The 24,173-nt window shown below is 41.4% G+C and overlaps 1 protein-coding gene across 1 annotated transcript in view; it reads left to right on the top strand.

Annotated features, from left to right (window-relative positions):
* The first annotated feature begins 7,247 nt into the window (after window positions 1–7,247).
* LOC106604464 (ecto-NOX disulfide-thiol exchanger 2-like) overlaps window positions 7,248–24,173 on the top strand; it is a 225,390-nt gene continuing 208,464 nt past the window's right edge. The window contains exon 1 of the mRNA XM_014199103.2: window positions 7,248–7,394. The gene's annotated coding sequence lies outside the window, so the exon portion shown is untranslated. The remainder of the gene's footprint in view (window positions 7,395–24,173) is intronic.

Raw genomic sequence — 24,173 nt, 5'->3', positions numbered from 1 at the left:
TTTAAAAGGCTAATTGATCATTAGAAAACCCTTTTGCAATTATGTTAGCACAGCTGAAAACTGTTGTCCTGATTAAAGAAGCAATAACACTGGCCTTCTTTAGTTGAGTATCTGGAGCATCAGCATTTGTGGGTTTGATTACAAAAAATTTCCAGAAACAAAGAACTTCCTTCTGAAACTTGTTAGTCTATTCTGTTCTGAGAAATGAAGGCTATTCCATGTGAGAAATTGCCAAGAAACTGAAGATATCGTACAACGCTGTGTACTACTCCTTTCACAGAACAGTGCAAACTGGCTCTAACCAGAACTGAGCAAGAGGACAAATACATTAGAGTGTCTAGTTTGAGAAACAGACACCTCACAAGTCCTCAACTTGCAGCTTCATTAAATGGTACCCGCAAAACACCAGTCTCAACGTCAACAGTGAAGAGGCAACTCCGGGATGCTGGCCTTCTAGGCAGAGTTCCTCTGTCCAGTGTATGTGTTCTTTTGCCCATCTTAATCTTTTATTTTTATTGGCCAGTCTGAGTTATGGCTTTTTCTTTGCAACGCAACTCTTTCTATAAGACCAGCATCCCGGCGTCGCCTCTTCACTGTTGACATTGAGACTGGTGTTGAATGTGCGAGCTGTTGGCTAGAGCGCATGTTCCAAGACCAGACTGGGTATTGCTATGTAATGCAATAGTTTGCAACAAAACCATCAGTAGAGAAAATGCGATGGAAACCAATTTAACTTGTTTTTTTTAATATTCCGTACATGGGAATTTTAACAGCAAAAGTTAGTTTTATGTGCACTTCATCATCATCACACCGCCTTTTATACGCAAAAAGTCAGTTTGCTGGAAACATCTCCGGTGGGAAAATGCGCATATTGTTTTATGCAGATTTTAGAATATTCTCATGAAAATCTGTCGCAGATTGGATGGAAACCTACCTAATGTCTTGGAATGTGCAGTTATGTTTAACATATTTTGGAATGCTGTTCCTTTCATTCAAGGTTTACAAAATACCGTCATCTAAATCCCCTATCCGCTATTTAAACTTACAGGCTGCAAGTCAGTGAAGGACTTTCTGGTCTCTTTGAAGCTGGGTCTGAATGGCTTCCTGTCTATCTTTGTAGACTGGTATTGGGAGGAGCACTGGTGTATCTGGAGAGAATAGATTGTTTCAGGCTAAAAATGAATGAGCATCTGAGTCACCACCAGCAAGGTCATTTCAAACTATACCTGCACTTCCAAGAGAAGACCTTGGGGATTCTTCTCTCTGGACTGGTGAAGTTTTTATACAATATTGTTTTCAATACATTTTTTGTTGGTTTTGGGTCCCCCTAGTGGCTGGGGCCCTAAGCGATCGCTTATGTCGCTTATGCCTGGAGCTTCTCTGAAGTCAACATTTCCTCCATTGGTCATTATCTTCTCTCTTTGTTTTAATTCCTGGTTCCTCCCTCCAGCCTCCCATACCTCTCATTCCTGCTGCTCTGCCCAAAATCCACCGACATCCTAGTTACCCTCTTGTTATTTATTCTCTCCATTTGCCAGAGGAGTGAATCATGAATCTTCCCCCTCTTTTCCTCTTAGCGTGAGCTGTGGTCATGGCCAGATGTTGTTGCAGAAACAGACCATCCATCAGTGTGTTGGGGAGTCGCTGTAGGATTGGGGTGAGACAGAGACAGTGACCCGTCAAAGATATATCAAGGTTAAACTGATCCACTACTATAGTACAGGACACTGCCACAGAGGACAGGACAGCAACAGAGCAGGACAGAGACAGGCAGTTACCCAAAATAGATCCAAAGGGGTTAGGAGTACGCTGCATAAAATCTATGTTATCCTCTCAATATCCATCTTACTCTTTTTTCTCTGTAACTCCCAATCTCCTTTCATTTCCTCTTGAATTTATTAAACTCTGGTATAAATCAGATTAAACTCTACATTGAAACTCTAGTATGTTTCGAAGATAAACTGAAGCATTTATCATGTCTGGGAGAAGTCTGTAGACTGTCGTCTGGGAGAAGTCTGTAGACTGTCGTCTGGGAGAAGTCTGTAGACTGTCGTCTGGGAGAAGTCTGTAGACTGTCGTCTGGGAGAAGTCTGTAGACTGTCGTCTGGGTGAAGTCTGTAGACTGTCGTCTGGGAGAAAGAAAGAGAGAAAGAGAGAGAGGCTGCCAGATGGATGCTGACAGGCAGAGCAGAGAGAGGTGGAGAGATGGAGGGTGTGTGGGTGGATTTGTGAGTAGTGAGCACTGGGTGTGCTGTGTGATGACAGACAGACAGACAGACAGACAGACAGACAGACAGACAGACAGACAGACAGACAGACAGACAGACTCTCAGGAACGGGGCACTTGTCCTTTTCATTCGACAACAACTTATACATGCTGCTGCATAATGTTTATAGGGCAGATTCCCAGCTGGTTTCTCTGGGTTTGAGGGAAGGCAATTCTGCACTTTATTTGACAATTTGTCCTCTGTTTATTAGCATGTTGTTTACCCATCTACTCTCTTCATGTGGAAAGCCTTGATGACACAGAGGGAGAGAACGGGATGGTTGGTTCTCGTTGTGATGGAAATGTGGTTACATAAAGAACAGAACACGGAGAGAGAAAGAGATGGAAGTAAACAGAGAGAGAGAGGAAGAAGGGCCTGACGAGGACAGATTCTATCAAGTCTCTTATAGAGAAGGTGAACAGAGTGAGACATTTCAAATCCTCCTGTAAACACATTAGGGATGGCTTTGTGTTGTGGAGCAGAGATGGAGAAACATTCATCAGAATGCTGTTACCCCGGCACATCCATAAATGTATGAGGCTCACTGGGTGTCAGATTCCATTGGCAGCTTTCTGAGGAGAGAGAGAGAGAGAGAGAGAGAGAGAGAGAGAGAGAGAGAGAGAGAGAGAGAGAGAGAGAGAGAGAGAGAGAGAGAGAGAGAGAGAGAGAGAGAGAGAGAGAGAGAGAGAGAGAGAGAGAGAGAGAGAGAGAGAGAGAGAGACATCATTATATAATCTTATGGCCATCAAAAAACCTGATTGATGCAACACAGCTTCATGTTTAGTGGTTCAGTGAAAGTGAAGCAGATCCCAGAGAATCCCTCACCACAAAGTGTATATGATGACCTTTTGGCCTATGTGATGTGTTCAGGACTACAACAGTGTGGTGATGTCGGCTAGTTTGTAGGTAGTCTGTAGTTTGTCCCTGTGTCTTCTGCCACTGCCTCCTCTCCAGCACTCCAAAACATAAAGATGGATGGTGGAAGTCTTCATCTGATTGGTAGCAAGTGAACAACTCCTTCTTCAGCTCACCTTTCTCTGAGAAACATGTTTAGTTTATCAGGAATTCGTTTTCATGTTTTGTGGTTTGAGAGTTGAGCCCTGGGTGTCTTAGTGTAGAATGAAGAATCACTGGCAAAGAGAAGGTTGCCATTTTCCAACTTCAGACTGAATTTTTTCTGACAACAACAAAGTCTAGCAAAACAAGTGTAAACCTAGAGAATTGATGCATTTTTCATGAGAACAGGGCTTGTCTCTCCCAGACCCTGTTCTGAATTATAAATAACACACGTCCAGTTAGAGAACTGGAAATCCCTGATATATTAGGCTCGGAACACAATTGAATTAGTTTATTGTTTCCTGGGATTTTGGTGCAATATCCACATTGTTATTATTTCCATAATTCATCAGCATCTACTCTCCTTTTTTCTTTATTCTCTGGAAGACACTACCCATCTGTGGTAGGAATAGAAGGACTGGTTATAGGAAGGGATTGTCTGCTTGGAGTTTTTGGACATATTGGCTCATTGCTATTTTGGAGCCTGTAGTCACTTTAGATAATACACTTCTATGAAGAGTGTGTGATGGTTCATAACTAATGGTAGTCACTTTAGATAATAAACTTCTATGAAGAGTGTGTGGTGGCTTCATAACTAATGGTAGTCACTTTAGATAATACACTTCTATGAAGAGTGTGTGGTGGGTTCATAACTAATGGTAGTCACTTTAGATAATACACTTCTATGTAAAGTGTGTGGTGGGTTCATAACTAATGGTAGTCACTTTAAATAATGCACTTCTATGAAGAGTGTGTGGTGGGTTCATAACTAATGGTAGTCACTTTAGATAATACACTTCTATGAAGAGTGTGTGGTAAGTTCATAACTAATGGTAGTCACTTTAGATAATAGACTTCTATGAAGAGTGTGTGGTAAGTTCATAACTAATGGTAGTCACTTTAGATAATAGACTTCTATGAAGAGTGTGTGGTAAGTTCATAACTAATGGTAGTCACTTTAGATAATACACTTCTATGATGAGTGTGTGGTGGCTTCATAACTAATGGTAGTCACTTTAGATAATAGACTTCTATGAAGAGTGTGTGGTGGGTTCATAACTAATGGTAGTCACTTTAGATAATAGACTTCTATGAAGAGTGTGTGGTAAGTTCATAACTAATGGTAGTCACTTTAGATAATACACTTCTATGAAGAGTGTGTGGTGGCTTCATACCTAATGGTAGTCACTTTAGATAATAGACTTCTATGAAGAGTGTGTGGTGGGTTCATAACTAATGGTAGTCACTTTAGATAATAGACTTCTATGAAGAGTGTGTGGTAAGTTCATAACTAATGGTAGTCACTTTAGATAATACACTTCTATGAAGAGTGTGTAGTGGCTTCATAACTAATGGTAGTCACTTTAGATAATAGACTTCTATGAAGAGTGTGTGGTGGGTTCATAACTAATGGTAGTCACTTTAGATAATAGACTTCTATGAAGAGTGTGGTAAGTTCATAACTAATGGTAGTCACTTTAGATAATACACTTCTATGAAGAGTGTGTGGTGGCTTCATAACTAATGGTAGTCACTTTAGATAATAGACTTCTATGAAGAGTGTGTGGTGGGTTCATAACTAATGGTAGTCACTTTAGATAATAGACTTCTATGAAGAGTGTGTGGTGGCTTCATAACTAATGGTAGTCACTTTAGATAATAGACTTCTATGAAGAGTGTGTGGTAAGTTCATAACTAATGGTAGTCACTTTAGATAATACACTTCTATGAAGAGTGTGTAGTGGCTTCATAACTAATGGTAGTCACTTTAGATAATAGACTTCTATGAAGAGTGTGTGGTGGGTTCATAACTAATGGTAGTCACTTTAGATAATAGACTTCTATGAAGAGTGTGGTAAGTTCATAACTAATGGTAGTCACTTTAGATAATACACTTCTATGAAGAGTGTGTGGTGGCTTCATAACTAATGGTAGTCACTTTAGATAATAGACTTCTATGAAGAGTGTGTGGTGGGTTCATAACTAATGGTAGTCACTTTAGATAATAGACTTCTATGAAGAGTGTGTGGTAAGTTCATAACTAATGGTAGTCACTTTAGATAATAGACTTCTATGAAGAGTGTGTGGTGGGTTCATAACTAATGGTAGTCACTTTAGATAATAGACTTCTATGAAGAGTGTGTGGTAAGTTCATAACTAATGGTAGTCACTTTAGATAATAGACTTCTATGAAGAGTGTGTGGTGGGTTCATAACTAATGGTAGTCACTTTAGATAATACACTTCTATGAAGAGTGTGTGGTAAGTTCATAACTAATGGTAGTCACTTTAGATAATACACTTCTATGAAGAGTGTGTGGTGGGTTCATAACTAACAGGGGTCTTTGTGTTTAATCCAATCTTGGTTCCTCTCAGGTTTAGAAATATACTGGGATAGAAATGAAACCGCTAAATTAGAAAAGAGACCAGAAAAGATGTTCAGAAAGTCTGTTATTGGTTGTGAGATGCTCCCTAGTGTCCCCACTGTCTGAACAGAGAGACACAGAACTCTGGAGTTTTGGAAAATATACATATTATTCATGTTTCTTTTAGGGAGTCTCCTTATGTTCTTCAGTGAGTGAACTCTGGACTATGAAAAGGGAACTGTATGTTTTCATTCCTTTACTTTCATGTGTTGAACTCCTGACTCTGTTAAAAATAGGGAACACATGGTTTGTTCAGGTTCAATAGAATTGTATTTCTCTAGTCTTTGGGAGGTCTTCTCTCTTCTTTGTCTTCAGTTAACAGACATCTGATCTGTTTTGAAAAGGAAACACTGTGGATTCTCTGAATCTTCTCTTCACATACTGCAGCATATTCTCTGTATCTGTCTGAATGCTCTGTACATTGTGTACTGTAGTCAGTAAAAGGCTGGACTTTGATGAGTGTTTGTATACTGCAGTTACAATAGTAGAACTCATGTGTCTGTTGCACACTGTGGTTTATAGATCTATGGTCCATCTGGTTGAACATGGCTGCTTGTTGTGTTTCTGTTGTGGTTTCTAGATCTATAGTCTATATGGTTTAACACGGCTGCTTGTTGTGTTTCTGTTGTGGTTTATAGATCTATGGTCTATCTGGGTGAACATGGCTACTTGTTGTGTTTCTGTTGTGGTTTGTAGATCTATGCTCTATCTGGTTTAACACGGCTGCTTGTTGTGTTTCTGTTTGTGGTTTATATATCTACGGTCCATCTGGTTTAACATGGCTGCTTGTTGTGTTTCTGTTGTGGTTTATATATCTATGGTCCATCTGGTTGAACATGGCTGCTTGTTGTGTTTCTGTTGTGGTTTATAGATCTATGCTCTATCTGGTTTAACACGGCTGCTTGTTGTGTTTCTGTTTGTGGTTTATATATCTACGGTCCATCTGGTTTAACATGGCTGCTTGTTGTGTTTCTGTTGTGGTTTATAGATCTATGGTCCATCTGGTTGAACATGGCTGCTTGTGTTTCTGTTGTGGTTTATAGATCTATGGTCCATCTGGTTTAACATGGCTGCTTGTTGTGTTTCTGTTGTGGTTTATAGATCTATGGTCCATCTGGTTTAACATGGCTGCTTGTTGTGTTTCTGTTGTGGTTTATAGATCTATGGTCCATCTGGTTGAACATGGCTGCTTGTTGTGTTTCTGTTGTGGTTTATAGATCTATGGTCCATCTGGTTTAACATGGCTGTTTGTTGTGTTTCTGTTGTGGTTTATAGATCTATGGTCCATCTGGTTGAACATGGCTGCTTGTTGTGTTTCTGTTGTGGTTTATAGATCTATGGTCCATCTGGTTGAACATGGCTGCTTGTTGTGTTTCTGTTGTGGTTTATAGATCTATGGTCCATCTGGTTTAACATGGCTGTTTGTTGTGTTTCTGTTGTGGTTTATAGATCTATGGTCCATCTGGTTGAACATGGCTGATTGTGTTTCCGTTGTGTTTCAGGACTGAACCCGTTGTCCTTTGACCCGTCCTCCAACAACGAACCCCTGCAGTTCAGCAACTCAAACGTGCCGCTGGTGTCAGACTGTCCCCTGGAGAACGGAGCTGAGAAGAGCATTAAGAGGAAGAGACCCAGCCTGCTTCCAGGTACTATAGTACTGTCATATTACTGCAGTATATAAGAAGTACATAACACTACACAGCTCTGCCTCCAGGTACTATAGTACTGTCATATTACTGCAGTATATAAGAAGTACATAACACTACACAGCTCTGCCTCCAGGTACAATAAAATAATGTTACAATTGACAAGGTGTACATCAGTGGTACCTATGCATTTTATACTGAGTGTAATTTAAAGTGAGGTCGAAACTTGGTAAAAGCTCTCTCATGTTTTCCATCCTGAGGGCCTTATTGTCAGTTAGTCCTGTGGAGGTCAGGGCCGTCTGTCTAAAGCTGCAGGATTCCTGTCCACTGTGATTGCAGCTCTCACACCTTAGCCTGGCTGTTACCATGCCTACATTTTGTCTCTGTGACCCTCAGGAGGACAAATCAGAACAAGATTACTGAATGTAAGTACATTATTTACCTTCAGAGGTGAATGTATCAAACGAGTTGCCGTGATATTTGTTTTCTGTAATAGCTACAATAAATTGGACACTGCAGTTAGATTAACAATAATTTAAGCTTTCTGCCCATATAAGACATCTCTATGTCCAGGAAATTTGGTTGTTGTTTACAATGTCATTCTAGTCACATTATTGCATATTGAGCAACAACTGTCCCTGTTTAGGGACACTGATCCCGTAGAGGTTTTAAGACAGAGAGGTGTTGCTGTATGTTTTCTGCTGTCTTGGTGACCTTAATTGGTCAGGATTAATTGTCAGTGTTAATGAACCACTCTTCCTAGTGAGCTTCAGTTCTCACTAATTAGTATGTTAAATTTCATGTTATTGCTATGCGTCATTACCAATCCAAAACTAGACATCAGCTGTCAGAGCAGCTTACCGATCACTGTACCTGTACACAGTCCATCTGTAAATAGCACACCCAACTACCTCATCCCCATATTGTTATTTTTTTTTTTGCTCTTCTGCAGTCCAGTATCACTACCTGCAAATCCTAATCTCCACATCTATCACTCAGTGTTAATGCTAATTTGTAATTATTTTGCCACTATGGCCTATTTATTGCCTTACCTCCCTAATCTTACTACATTTGCACACACTGTACATAGATGTTTCTATTGTGTCATTGACTGTACGTTTGTTCATCCCATGTGTAACTTTGTGTTGTTGTTTTTGTTGCACTGCTTTGCTTTATCTTGGCCAGGTCGCAGTTGTAAATTATAACTTGTTCTCAACTGGCCTACCTGGTTAAATAATGGTGAAATAAAATAAAAAGACAGGAATACCTTAAGTAGGTTTAGATTGATGGATGTACAAAGGACAAGTTCAATGTGAGAATAAAAAGATAGTGACTAATCAAAGTATGGTGAATGTAAGAACATCCTTATCACGTTAAAGCCTCATGCTGTGCGCTGGTTTAGACGTGAGTCACACCTCACAAACCCTCAAGAGTGGCTCTGTCTACGTGCACCTGCTTAGCAACAGAACATTAGATAATGATGACTTACCGTTAAGGACAGCGCCGGGGTCCCTCAGCCTTTCAGAACACTGCCATTATATCTATTATTGCTGTGTTACATTAATCTGCTCCCTAATGGAAAACCTGTTAAATGGGGACAATCTGCTGCATCTGGAGCTGGGTACATTTAGTGGCTTTAATGTTCTCTAGCATCACAAGAACCAGTCCAGTCCTCCAGCTCTCTGAGAAGATGGAGCACGGACTAATTAGCAGCCATGTGGATTTGCCCTCGTTAAGGAATTCTAATGGATATATTAATCTCGTTAGACGCAGAAACACGCACACTCAGCATCACCGTTCCTCTGGTGATGGGGTGTGTGTGGGGATAATGTATGCAGTGAGAGATTCCCAAGACGCAAACAGTGATGTTTAAAGGATGTTTATTCCATGTAGTAAAGTTTAAACCACTAAACTTCTAAATGTCTCAAACTAGAAGCAGAGATTTGTGTATAGTTTTGCCTTATAAAGTTGAGAATGGATTCCTCCTCTTCTCTGAGTCTATGTAAGGAAATCTGGCTTTTAAATGTCAAGTAAGCTGAGCCACAGGGTGCCATGCTGCATGGCTATTCTTCATGCTGTCTTTAAATGACCAACCAAAGAACATTTTAGTGTAGATAAAATGTTGCAGTTTTAAAACAAGTTTGCTGCAATTCTACACATTTTACAATGGGACAGGGAGAAGATTTAGCCATTTTAAAACTAAATTCATGCAATTCTATTCCTTTTACCATGAGATGGAGAGAAATGTTTGCAGTTTTTTATTTGATACCTGAGTGAGACTGACTAGCAAAATCAGTGGGGGCCCCCCGGTTGGTAATTCGACCATGATAACAAGTTTAGATAGTTTTGCGGCCAGCTAACTTAGCTTAAAATACTGACATGGTTTAGATAGCTGACCCTAGGAAGATGTCATTTTCTATAGTAGAGTAGGTCAGGGTGTGACAGGGGGTGTTTTGGGTGGTTTGTCTATGTTTTCTCTTTCTATGTGTTGTTCTAGTATTCTATTTCTATGTTGGAGGTTTTTGGGATGATCTCCAATTAGAGGCAGGAGGTTCGCGTTGTCTCTAATTGGAGATCATGTTTATGTTGTTGTTTTTTTCTAGTGTTTTTGTGGTCAGTTGAATTCTGTTTAGTTGTGTTCTGTGTAGACTTCAAGTACCTGACAGACCTGTTAGCTGTTCGTTTTCTCTTACTTTCTTTAGTGTTCTGAGTTTAAATAAACGTCATTATGAGCACTCAACTCGCTGCGCCTTGGTCCCCTCTATACGACAGTCGTTACACATATATAACAAAATAAAAATAGTATTCTACTATTCTAACTTGCAACAGTAATTTGAGACTCCGCCAGTTGCCCATCCCTGGGATAGAAAATAAACAGAGTAGCAGCAGCGTATGTGAAGAGTGTGAAAGTGTGTCTATGTGCGAGTGTATGTGTAGCCTAGCAGTAACCGAAAGGTTGCTGGTTGAAATCCCCAAACTGACTAGGGGAAAAATCTGTCAATGTGCCCTTGAGCAAGGCAATTAACCCTAATTGCTTCTGTATGAGAATGTCACCTAAAAAAATGAAAATAAATGTGTGAGCGTGTGTGAATACGCGTGTGTTTTGTGAGTATGTGGGTAGAGTTCAGTGAGTGTGCATAGAGCCGGTGCAAATAAAAAGGGGGTCAAGCAAATTGTCCGGGTAGCCATTTGATTAACTGTTCAGCAGTGTAATGGCTTGTGCTTAGAAGCTGTTCAGGAGCCTTTTGGTCCCAGACTTGGCACTCCAGTACTGCTTACCATATGGTAACAGAGAGAACGATCTATGACTTGGGTGGCTGGAGTCTTTGAAAATGTTTAGGGCCTTCCTCTGACACCGCCTGGTATAGAGGTCCTGGATGGCAGGGAGCTTGGCCCCAGTGATGTACTGGGCTGTACGCACTACCCTCACATGCACCTTGCGGTCAGATGCCAAACAGTTGCCATACCAAGTGGTGATGCAGCCAGTCAATATGCTGTCATTGATGCAACTGTAAAACTTTTTGAGAATCTGAGGGCCCATGCCAAATCTTTTCAGCCTCCTGAGTGGGAAGAGGCGTTGTTGTGCCCTCTTCACGACTGTGTTGGTGTGTGTGGACCATGATAATTCCTTTGTGATGTGGATACTGAGGAACTTGAAGCTCTTGACCCGCTCCACTACAGCCCCGTCAATGTGAATGGGGGTGTACTCGGAAAAATTAACAATTTTGAGAACAGTACTGTATTTTTAGGGAAGTGACGTTACTTCATTGCTAGACAGTTACTCTCAGGCTTCCTGTTTTGGGAGGATCCTTTGAAATGGGATAAATCCAACTGTTGGAGACTTGTTGTGGTTTCCGTGTAGATTGATGCTGAAACCCTGGGCTTGTGTTGAATGAGTTTCAACCACCTTCAGTACTGTAACGAGGGTGTTTCCCTGACAACAATATTGAATTGAAACATCTGCTACTCAAAAGCTATCTTAGGCCTTTTACAACAGCATGTTAATAGTCTGAATAAAATGTTTTTGAAATGAATTAAATCCATAATTAAATGGGTAAAAATAAGTTGGTTATTTTCACTGACACTACAAATAGCAGAGGGAATTGTTCACCTTCTCCAGTCCAATCCCACGTGCATTAACCTTTAGCGAGTGCTAACAGAGCTGTGCTGAATAAAATGCTATTGATTCCCAGAGTGTGGATGGTAAGTGCAGTAGAATGATACAGCAGCAGCAGGGCTGTTCTCTTCTGGTATTGAGACAGCTGAATACAATAGATTGACCAGTCATGAGAAAAATGCCTGTCGTGATCAGTGCTCTCCTGGGCTCCGTCTTATTGAAACCTCCACCTGGATATTACGCTTCTCTTATCTATAAAACATTCTCTCTGATTGTGGAACTCTCCGACCCCAGCCTTTCTTCTCCTCCACCTGTACCAGTGATGGATTCATTAGGGGGAGAAACAGAGCTTCTTCCCTCCTCCTTCTCTTTAATCCCTCTCTCCTTCCATCTCCTGTTCAGTCCCATCAGTGCTTTCTTCTTCCTCTCAGTTCTTTCCATCCCTCCTATCACTTCTCTCCATCCTGAATACATGAATATGGGATTTGAAGAACTCAAAGTGCCATTGGACACAGACTTCCCTCTGAATGAACCAAATGACTCCTGTCCTTTCTAAAGCTGGTTTCAGTACATTGTGTACAGTATGTTTTTTGACAGTTAAAGCATTAACTAGCTAGCAACTGTGCATTTTACACTATGTAAGCCTAAAGCTAACGCGACCTGTTACATTCTATCTGAGAGGAGAGGCAAAGATAGGGTCTCGTATCACAGTGTATTTTCTACTATAACAGAGGAGACAGCTGTCTGTGTTTTCAGCCATCCAGACACAACACACTGGAGGAAAGACAAAACAACAGCTACCAGCTACAGTCCTGACTCTCACTCTCTGCTTGGCTGTAGTCCACAGTACCAATACTCTCACTCTCTGCTTGGCTGTAGTCCACAGTACCAAGACTCTCACTCTCTGCTTGGCTGTAGTTCACAGTACCAAGACTCTCACTCTCTGCTTGGCTGTAGTCCACAGTACCAAGACTCTCACTCTCTGCTTGGCTGTAGTCCACAGTACCAAGACTCTCACTCTCTGCTTGGCTGTAGTCCACAGTACCAAGACTCTCACTCTCTGCTTGGCTGTAGTCCACACTACCAAGATTCTCACTCTCTGCTTGGCTGTAGTCCACAGTATCAAGACTCTCACTCTCTGCTTGGCTGTAGTCCACAGTATCAAAACTCTCACTCTCTGCCTGGCTGTAGTCCACAGTACCAAGACTCTCACTCTCTGCTTGGCTGTAGTCCACAGTACCAAGACTCTCGCTCTCTGCTTGGCTATAGTCCACAGTACCAAGACTCTCGCTCTCTGCTTGGCTGTAGTCCACAGTACCAAGACTCTCGCTCTCTGCTTGGCTGTAGTCCACAGTACCAAGACTCTCACTCTCTGCTTGGCTGTAGTCCACAGTACCAAGACTCTCGCTCTCTGCTTGGCTGTAGTCCACAGTAGCAAGACTCTCACTCTGCTTGGCTGTAGTCCACAGTAGCAAGACTCTCACTCTCTGCTTGGCTGTAGTCCACAGTAGCAAGACTCTCACTCTCTGCTTGGCTGTAGTCCACAGTAGCAAGACTCTCACTCTCTGCTTGGCTGTAGTCCACAGTACCAATCCTCCCTGCTTGGCTGTAGTCCACAGTACCAAGACTCTCGCTCTCTACTTGGCTGTAGTCCACAGTACCAAGACTCTCACTCTCTGCTTGGCTGTAGTCCACAGTAGCAAGACTCTCACTCTCTGCTTGGCTGTAGTCCACAGTAGCAAGACTCTCACTCTCTGCTTGGCTGTAGTCCACAGTAGCAAGACTCTCACTCTCTGCTTGGCTGTAGTCCACAGTACCAAGACTCTCACTCTCTACTTGGCTGTAGTCCACAGTACCAAGACTCTCACTCTCTGCTTGGCTGTAGTCTACAGTACCAAGACTTTCGCTCTCTGCTTGGCTGTAGTCCACAGTACCAAGACTCTCACTCTCTGCTTGGCTGTAGTCCACAGTAGCAAGACTCTCACTCTCTGCTTGGCTGTAGTCCACAGTAGCAAGACTCTCACTCTCTGCTTGGCTGTAGTCCACAGTAGCAAGACTCTCACTCTCTGCTTGGCTGTAGTCCACAGTACCAAGACTCTCACTCTCTACTTGGCTGTAGTCCACAGTACCAAGACTCTCACTCTCTGCTTGGCTGTAGTCCACAGTATCAAGACTCTCACTCTCTGCTTAGCTGTAGTCCACAGTACCAAGACTCTCACTCTCTGCTTGGCTGTAGTACACAGTACCAAGACTCTCACTCTCTGCTTGGCTGTAGTCCACAGTACCAAGACTCTCACTCTCTGCTTGGCTGTAGTCCACAGTACCAAGAGGCTTGTGGGAGGATCTGAATCCCACTTGGGATATTTGTACTGTACATTATGTTCCATTCAACATTAAACACACACTCCCAGTCCCAGTTCACTACCAGATACACTGGTATCAATTAGACCACTCAAGCCCAGCTGTTTTTGGTTTAAAAAGAGTAAAGGAATAGAGAGAAAAGGAGAGAAGAAAGTGAAAACCTCTATATAAACTCTTAACATAATATATCCCTTTCCAGACCCCCTCGGCTCTGCCACTAATTCACCACTTCCTTCTAGCCAGGGACTATTACTGTTGTCCAGAAGGCAGTCTGAGATTTAAAGGATCACAGAGTTTCTATTTACAATCCGAATGTTCTTCATTACAGTGCCAGTGCTGTCAAAAACATGCTTTTCCTGTGTTTTATATATATTTACACACAAGGTTGGAATAATGCTGTGAAATTGTGAATACCCTCAGCAAGAAAAGAAACGTCCTCTCACTGTCAACTGCGTTTCTTTTCAGCAAATTTACACAAACTTACACAAACTTGTGTAAATATTTGTATGAACATAAGATTCAACAACTGAGACATAAACTGAACAAATTCCACAGACATGTGACTAACAGAAATGGAATAATGTGTCCCTGAGCAAAGGGGGGGTCAAAATCAAAAGTAACAGTATCTGGTGTGGCCACCAGCTGCATTAAGTACTGCAGTGCATCTCCTCCTCATGGACTGCACCAGATTTGCCCGTTCTTGCTGTGAGATGTTACCCCACTCTTCCACCAAGGCACCTGCAAATTCCCAGACATTTCTGGTGGGAATGGCCCTAGCCCCAGCCCTCACTCTCCGATCCAACAGGTCCCAGACGTGCTCAATGGGATTGAGATCCGGGCTCTTCACTGGCCATGGCAGAACACCGACATTCCTGTCTTGCAGGAAATCACGAGCAGTATGGCTGGTGGCATTGTCATGCTGGAGGGTCATGTCAGGATGAGCCTGCAGGAAGGGTTCCACATGAGGGAGGAGGATGTCTTCTCTGTAATGCACTGCGTTGAGATTGCCTGCAATGACAACAAGCTCAGTCCGATGATGCTATGACACACCGCCCCGGACCATGACGGACCCTCCACCTCCAAATTGATCCCGCTCAAGAGTACAGGCCTCAGTGTAATGCTCATTCCTTCGACGATAAACACGAATCCGACCATCACCCCTGGTGAGACAAAACCGTGACTCGTCAGTGAAGACTTTTTGCCAGCCCTTCTGGTCCAGCGACGGTGGGTTTGTGCCCATAGGCGATGTTGTTGTTGATGTCTGGTGAGGACCTGCTTTACAACAGGCCTACAAGCCCTCAGTCCAGCCTCTCTCAGCCTATTGCAAACAGTCTGAGTGCTGATGGAGGGATTGTGCGTTCCTGGTCTAACTCGGGCAGTTGTTGTTGCCATCCTGTACCGGTCCCGCAGGTGTGATGTTCGGATGTACTGATCCTGTGCAGGTGTCGTTACACGTGGTCTGCCACTGCGAGGATGATCAGCTGTCTGTCCTGTCTCCCTGTAGCGCTGTCTTAGGCGTCTCACAGTACGGACATTGCAATTTATTGCCCTGGCCACATCTGCAGTCCTCATGCCTCCTTGCAGCATGCCTAAGGCACGTTCACGCAAATGAGCAGGGACCCTGGGTATCTTTCTTTTGGTGTTTTTCATAGTCAGTAGAAAGGCCTCTTTAGTGTCCTAAGTTTTCATAACTGTGACCTTAATTGCCTACCGTCTGTAAGCTGTTAGTGTCTTAACGATCATTCCACAGGTGCATGTTCATTAATTGTTTATGGTTCATTGAACAAGCATGGGAAACATTATTTAATTTCTCTGGGGTATGTGGGATGCTAGGGTCCCACCTGCGGGACACACTATTCAACAGCCAGTGAAATAGCAGGGCGGCAAATTCAAAACAACAAAAATCTCATCATTCAAATTTCTCAAACATACAACTATTATATCCCATTTTAAAGATACACTTCTCGTTAATCCAACCACATTGTCCAATTTCAAAAAGGGTTTTCGGCGAAAGCATAATATTAGATTATGTTAGGACAGCACCTAAACAAGAAAAACCACACAGCCATTTTCCAAGCAAGGAGAGGTGTCACAAAACCAGAAATACAGCTAAAATGAATCACTAACCTTTTATGATCTTCATCAGATGGCACTCATAGGACTTCATGTTACACAATACATGTATATTTTGCTCGACAAAGTTCATATTTATATCCAAAAACCCCATTTTACATTGGCGTGTAATGTTCAGAAATGTTTTACCTCCCAAAACTTCCGGTGAATGAGCACATCAATTTACAGAAATACTCATCATAAACGTTGATCAAATATTCAACAGTTATTTAACCTCTATGGGCTAGGTGGGACGCTAGCGTCCCCCCCGTGGTGCACTCCATCAACAGCAGGTGCATTTCAAGAGCGGCAAATTTGAATCCAAATAAATGTCAAAATTCAAATTTTTCAAACATACAACTATTTTACACCCTTTGAAAGATAAACATCTCCTTAATCTAACCACGTTTTACGATTTCAAAAAGGTTTTACGGCGAAAGCATAAATTTAGAGTATGTTAGGACAGTACATTTACAAGAGTTGTGTGTAATGTTTTGTCAATTCAAAGACAGGGTCACCAAAACCATAAAACCAGCTAAAATGATGCACTAACCTTTTACAATCTCCATCAGATGACACTCCTAGGACATTATGTTAGACAATGCATGCATTTTTAGTTCTATCAAGTTCATATTTATATCCAAAAACAGCGTTTTACTATGGCATTGATGTTGAGGAAATCGTTTCCCTCCAATAACCGGCAGTCAAGTCAACACCACAAATTAAATAATTAAAATTAGAAAACATTGGTAAAATATTATATTGTCATTTAAAGAATTATAGATTTACATCTCTTGAACGCAATCAACTTGCCAGATTTAAAAATAACCTTACTGGGAAATCACACTTTGCAATAATCTGAGCACTGCGCCCAGAGAAATACGCGTTGCGATACAGACTAGACGTCATGTTGGGGAGATCTAAAATCGAAAATACTATGTAAATAATCCATTACCTTTGATTCTCTTCATCAGATGTCACTTCCAGGTATCACAGGTCCATAACGAATGTAGTTTTGTTCAAAAAAGCTCATCATTTATGTCCAAAATCTCCGTCTTGTTAGCACATGATCTAAGCCAGCCGGACTTCTCGTCATGAACGAGGGGAAAAAATATATTTACGTTCGTTCAAACATGTCAAACGTTGTATAGCATAAATCATTAGGGCCTTTTTAACCAGAACATGAATAATATTCAAGGTGGACGAATGCATACTCTTTTATAACGTATTGGAACGAGGGTACCCAACATGAACTCGTGCGCCAGGTGTCTAATGGGCCATCATCGTTCCATGGCTCTTGTTCGGTCAGATCTCCCTCCAGAAGACTCAAAACACTTTGTAAAGGCTGGTGACATCTAGTGGAAGCAATAGGAAGTGCCAAAATATTCCTCAGCCCCTGTGTTTTTCAATGGGATAGGTTTAAAGGTAATACAACACATCAGGTATCCACTTCCTGTCAGAAAATGTCTCAGGGTTTTGCCTGCCAAATGAGTTCTGTTATACTCACAGACACCATTCAAACAGTTTTAGAAACTTTAGAGTGTTTTCTATCCATATATAATAAGTATATGCATATTCTAGTTACTGGGTAGGATTAGTAACCAGATTAAATCGGGTACATTTTTTTTATCCAGCCGTGCAAATACTGCCCCCTAGCCCTAACAGGTTAAAGAATTATAGATACACTTCTCCTTAATGCAACCGCTGTGTCAGATTTCATAAAAGCTTTACGGCGAAAGCAAATTTTGCAATAATCTGAGTACAGCGTTCAGACACGAAACCAAACCCGCCATTTTGTGGAGTCAACAAAACTATATTATAAATATTCACTTACCTTTGATGATCTTCATCAGAATGCACTCCCAGGAATCCCAGGTCCACAATAAATGTTTGTTTTGTTCGATTATTGCAAAGTGTGCTTTCGTCGTAAAGCTTTTTTGAAATCTGACACAGCGGTTGCATTAAGGAGACGTTTATCTTTAATTCTATGCATAACAGTTGTATATTTTATCAATGTTTATGATGAGTATTTCTGTAAATTGAAGTGCTCATTCACCGTAGGTTTTGGAGGCAAACATTTCTGAACATTACACGCCAATGTAAAATGGGGTTTTTGGATATAAATATTAACTTTATTGAGCAAAACATACATGTATTGTGTAACGTGAAGTCCTATGAGTGCCATCTGATGAAGATCATCAACGGTTAGTGATTCATTTTAGATGTATTTCTGGTTTTTGTGACGCCTCTGCTTGCTTAGAAAATGACTGTGTGGTTTTTCTTGTCTAGGTGCTGTCCTAACATAATCTAATGGTATGCTTTCGCCGTAAAGCCTTTTTAAAATCGGACACTGTGGTTGGTTTAATGAAACGTTTATCTTTAAAGTGGTGTATAATACTTGTATGTGTGAGAAATTATGAGATTTTTGTTAAGCGTCCCGCTAGCGTCCCACATATCCCAGAGAAGATACCATACTAATTTAGGGGAAATGGGAACCAAGTGTGTGTAATCAGACAAGACAGTCCGGGGTTGATGATAATGAATCTCATTCAGTGAAGCCTAGAAAGCCGGTGACGTAGACCTCCAGAACTGGTGAACAGAATGATTTATCTTTTACCATTTTGATTGAAGAAAAAAAATCACTGTAAAGTTGTTACGCAGAAATTATTTGATATTAAGATAAAAACGGCAGCATTTGGCCTTTAAGTGAGCGGCAGACTGCAGAATTTACACCTCTGTGTCTGAGACGGCATCCAAACGTCAGAGGAATAACAGTCTCTCTGATAGGCCAGCTGTAAATAACACTCTCTCTGATAGGCCTCCCGGCTGGCCTGTTGAATTATGCATCTCACATCTCTACCTTTGTGCCTAAGTGGACCAAACTGTGGTTGCAGTCTCAGTACAACAGGAAAGACCCCGGGCTCTCTGTGTCCTTGTTTGAATCAAAGCCCAGAGCTTTCTGAGGGCCAGCGCTGGCCCCACTGTCACCTCCACTATGATATCAGCTCTAATTGGAAATGACATTTAAAAAAGGAAGCCTTTCACTGGTACAGGAGGAAGAGAAGGAGCTATGCTGAACTATTAACCCTGTCTGTATTACCACTCTGTATTACTACTGTAGTCTCTGTATTACTACTGTAGTCTCTGTATTACCACTGTAGTCTCTGTGCTACTACTATAGTCTCTGTATTACTACTATAGTCTCTGTATTACTGCTGTAGTCTCTGTATTACCACTGTAGTCTCTGTATTACCACTGTAGTCTCTGTGCTACTACTATAGTCTCTGTATTACTACTGTAGTCTCTGTATTACTGCTGTAGTCTCTGTATTACCACTGTAGTCTCTGTATTACCACTGTAGTCTCTGTATTACTACTATAGTCTCTGTATTACTACTATAGTCTCTGTATTACTGCTGTAGTCTCTGTATTACCACTGTAGTCTCTGTATTACCACTGTAGTCTCGGTGCTACTACCACTGTCTCTGTATTACTGCTGTAGTATTTGTATTACTTCTGTAGTCTCTGTCTGTATTACTACTGTAGTATCTGTCTGTATTACTACTATAGTCTCTATTACTTCTGTAGTCTCTGTATTACAACTGTAGTCTATGTCTGTATTACTGTGGTAGTCTCTGTATTACCACTATAGTCCCTGTATTACAACTGTAGTCTCTATTGCTACTGTAGTACCTGTATTTCTACTCTAGTCTCTGTCTGTATTACTACTGTAGTCTCTGGCTGTATTCCTACTGTAGTCTCTGTATTCCTACTGTAGTCTCTGTATTACTACTGTAGTCTCTGTCTGTATTACTACTGTAGTCTCTGTATTCCTACTGTAGTCTCTGTATTACTACTGTAGTCTCTGTATTTCTACTGTAGTCTCTGTATTTCTACTGTAGTCTCTGTATTACTACTGTAGTCTCTGTATTACCACTGTAGTCTCTGTATTACTACTGTAGTCTCTGTATTACTACTGTAGTCTCTGTCTGTATTACTACTGTAGTATCTGTATTTCTACTCTGGTATCTGTCTGTATTACTACTGTAGGCTCTGGCTGTATTGCTACTGTAGTCTCTATTACTACTGTAGTCTCTGTATTACTACTGTAGGCTCTGGCTGTATTGCTACTGTAGTCTCTATTACTACTGTAGTCTCTGTATTACTACTGTAGTCTCTGTATTACTACTGTAGTCTCTGTATTACCACAAAAGTCTCTGTATTACTACTATAGTCTCTGTCTGTATTACTGCAGTCTCTGTCTGTATTACTACTGTAGTCTCTGTATTACTACTGTAGTCTCTGTATTACTACTGTGGTCTCTGTCTGTATTACTACTGAAGTCTCTGTATTACTACTATAGTCTCTGTCTGTATTACTACTGTGGTCTCTGTCTGTATTACTACTGAAGTCTCTGTATTACTACTATAGTCTCTGTCTGTATTACTACTGTAGTCTCTATTACTACTGTAGTTTATCTGTATTACTACTGTTGTGTCTGTCTGTATTACTACTGTAGTCTATGTATTACAACTGTGGTCTCTGTCTGTATTGCTATTGTAGTCTCTGTATTACCACTGTAGTCTCTGTATTACTACTGTAGTCTCTATTACTACTGTAGTCTGTATTACTACTCTAGTCTATGTCTGTATTACTACTGTAGTCGCTGTCTGTGTTACTACTGTAGTCTCTATTACTACTATAGTCTCTGTATTACCACTGTAGTCTTTGTCTGTATTACTATTGTAGTCTCTGTCTGTGTCTTAACAGACCTCTGAGAGGTAGACAGAGGAGGAAATTGTAGATCTTCATGTCTTAATAGCAGTCTTTGAAGCTACCTAAAACCATAGTTTAAACACTGCAGTCCCGCTAGAATTATGTGTCTTAGTGAAGAACATTGTCTGTAGGTTCGAGGAGGAAAATTGCTTTATGCTGTGTGGAAGATCTTCTTTCTCAGTTGTTAGTCTTATTCAACCACTCTCTCTTCCTCCACATCAGTCATGATCTCAGTGAGAGGTGATGCGGGAATCCTCCCTTTAACTCCACACCACGCTCACAGTAACACACACACCAAAAGATTCTCTTCCTGTGGTCCTTTCTCCCTCCCTCTCCCCCCCTCTCGCTCTCTCTCAATTCAATTCAAGGGGCTCGCTCTCCCCCTCTGTGTGTGTGTGTGTCTCTTTCGCTCTCTCTCTCAATTTAAATTTACATTTAAGGATTTAAATGTATTGGCATGGGAAACACATGTTTACATTGCCAAAGCAAGTGAAATAGATAATAAACAAAAGTTAAATAAACAATAAAAAAATCTCTCTCTCTCCCCTCTCCCTCTCCCTCTCCCTCTCCCTCTCCCTCTCCCTCTCTCTCTCTCTCTCTCTCTCTCTCTCTCTCTCTCTTTCTCCTCCCTCATTCTCCACCTCCAGTCGTTTCCACTGACCCACAGCAGCTGCCTCTCTGTGGCTGTCACAGCGGAGCTTTTAATGAGGTGCTGCACTCCTCCACCCCCTCCTCCTCATCACCCTGCCATTGCTCTTGTCCTCCCCTCTCTACCCTTTCTCCTCTTTCTTCATGAAGAATGACTGCACAATGAGAGGAGGGAGAGGTGATTCATGATGAAAACAACCAAGGTGTAAAGTCCCCAGTCTAATCCTGGCCATTCACAGGAACGCACACAATTGCACAAAGACACAAAGAACACACACACACACACACACAGAGAGGGAGAAAGAGAGTCCGGTACAGTAGAGACGAAGAGATCCTTAAATACGTACAGTATCAGTCAGTCCCTTCCTTCAATACGTTTTACAGATGAAAAGTACGTTTATATGTGTGTGTCATTATTTGTACTACTTTCTGTTACTCCTAAGTTAACTTTAGTAGATAACAGGGTTCTGTTTAGGTTCCTGCTTTCATTCTCCTCCCCACCTATTTCCCATGTCGCTGTCTGTCTATTTATGCAGACTGAACCCGTCTGCAGCCGACCTGACCCATCCTCTCCTCTCTGCTGCTGCAGTAGTTCTATTTCCAGACCTCCTCTCCTCTCTGCTGCTGCTGCAGTTGTTCTATTTCCAGACCTCCTCTCCTCTCCTCTCTGCTGCTACTGCAGTAGTTCTATTTCCAGACTTCTTCTCTGATTCTGAAGCGCTCTCTGCTGAAGCTCTCTCTGCTGAAGCTCTCTCTGCTGAATTTGATGGTCAGATCAGAGGATCTCTGTCCATCTTCCTTGGCTGTAACCACCTCCTCTATGCTCTATTGATCTATCTGACACAATACAAGCCTTTTATAAGGGTTGTCTGGCAATCCACTCTGATTCCATGTTCATTCTCTCCTTCTCTCTTTCTGTAGTTCTGCTGCTGATGTCAGCCCCACTTGGTCATATCTCTAAAGACGATCCTCCATCCTGTTTATTGATTCCCAGTTATTAGGACATTTTGTCAGGTTTGTCATTAAGTTACACTGTATCACAGATGGTATCTAGATCACTGTTAATTTCTGTTGTTTCTACTACATCAACAACGTCCAACAAATGACATTTCCTCTAGTTTGAGGATGAATCTTTACATTTGAGGTCATTGTGCGCCTCTGTTGGTATTAGGATTGTGGGTTGGATTCCCATTAGAAAATGTATGCATGCATGACTGTAAGTCGCTTTAGATAAAAACATCTGTCGAATCATATATTGATATGTCATTGAGATTTGATGAGCTGGGCTTAGATGAGACTCCATACTGTGCCTGAGACATTCTCTGATACATGATGAAGTCAAGGGTATTCTTAAAGAAGGTGTTGATGCTGGAACTCCTTCTTTAAAGGACAAAAGTCTCCACTGCTGTCACATCCTGACCAGTAAAAGGGGTTATTTGTCATTGTAGTTGGTCAGGGCGTGGCAGGGGGTGTTTGTTTTGGGTGTTTTGATGTTTTTGGGGTTTTGTTCTATGTTTTATATTTCTATGATTATTCTAGTTTTCTAGTTCTATGTTGGTTTTTGGCAATGTCCTCCAATTAGAGGCAGCTGGTTGTTGTTGTCTCTAATTGGAGGCCATATTTAGTTGTGTTCGTTTCACTTGTGTTTTGTGGGTGGTTGCTTTCTGTATAGTTGGGTTACCTTACAGAACTGTTGGTTGTCGTTTATTGTTTTTGTTTAAGTGTTCACTTTATTTAGTAAGTAATAAAATAAGATGATCACTATACCCGCTGCGTTTTGGTCTCCTCAATACGACCGTTGTGACAACTGCTCTCCCCAAAAAATGATCTTCAGGTCCTTGGCGACACCCACTCAGACAAACAGAAAATGACTCCACAGAGCCAGGTTTTGTCAAGTGTTTTGTGGAGCCTGATGGATTAAATGCAGGGATCCCCCTCTTCCTCCCCTCCCTTCCTCCCTCTCTCCCTCGGCTCTTTCATCTTTCTCTACATCTCTCCTTGACACCTAAGGACAGATATCAATGTTAGTGGGTAAATATAATTTGCTTGGCAATGTCTTTTTGAGCAATGTCTTACACTCCTCCAGACTTTTTTGTCTCTCACTATCTCTCTTTCAATCCCTTCCCTCCCTTCTCTTCCGATATAGTATATCATTCCCTTGTGTGGGTGGAGGAGCAGGACGTGGCAACGCTTCACATTTCACAAGAGCTCCTGCACCTAGTTGATACAATACTGTCATGCACTAGTGGCTTCAAGACAAACAATGACGGTATTAGTTGTGGTATAACGTCACATTAGGATGTTCTACATAACAGTCCAGAAACTGGGCTGATTCAGTGTTCAGGGGTTTAGAGACACATGTTTGTCACAGATTACAATGAAACTCTGGGACATTAAGGGGAATAGTGATTCTCTATATGGGACATATCTAAATTAGCATCAGGGACATGAATTATGAGCTTGTTAACTATGCACAAAGGGACACATCCTCAAGTGGTTTTACACCCGTGTGTTAATAGAAAATAGAGCATTAGTCTTATTTACATTAGCATTTGTAATTAAAAAAACATATATAAAATGTATGGTAATTTGCATTAATGCATTCAATTAAATTACATGTCTTGTATTGCACATATTGTTGTGCATCTTTCTGCATTGAATAGACTGACTTCTCACAGCTCTGTAGTGAGAACAAGCGTTCTTCCTTTGATGTGTCAGTTCATATATATATATATCTGAAGGCCTCAGGGTATTGTAGCGTGGTGA

The sequence above is a fragment of the Salmo salar genome, chromosome ssa05, assembly GCF_905237065.1.
Source record: "Salmo salar chromosome ssa05, Ssal_v3.1, whole genome shotgun sequence".
NCBI classification, from domain to species: domain Eukaryota; kingdom Metazoa; phylum Chordata; class Actinopteri; order Salmoniformes; family Salmonidae; genus Salmo; species Salmo salar.
The sequence above is the reverse complement of the archived record's forward strand: the minus strand, read 5'-3'. Positions and strand labels throughout refer to the sequence as shown.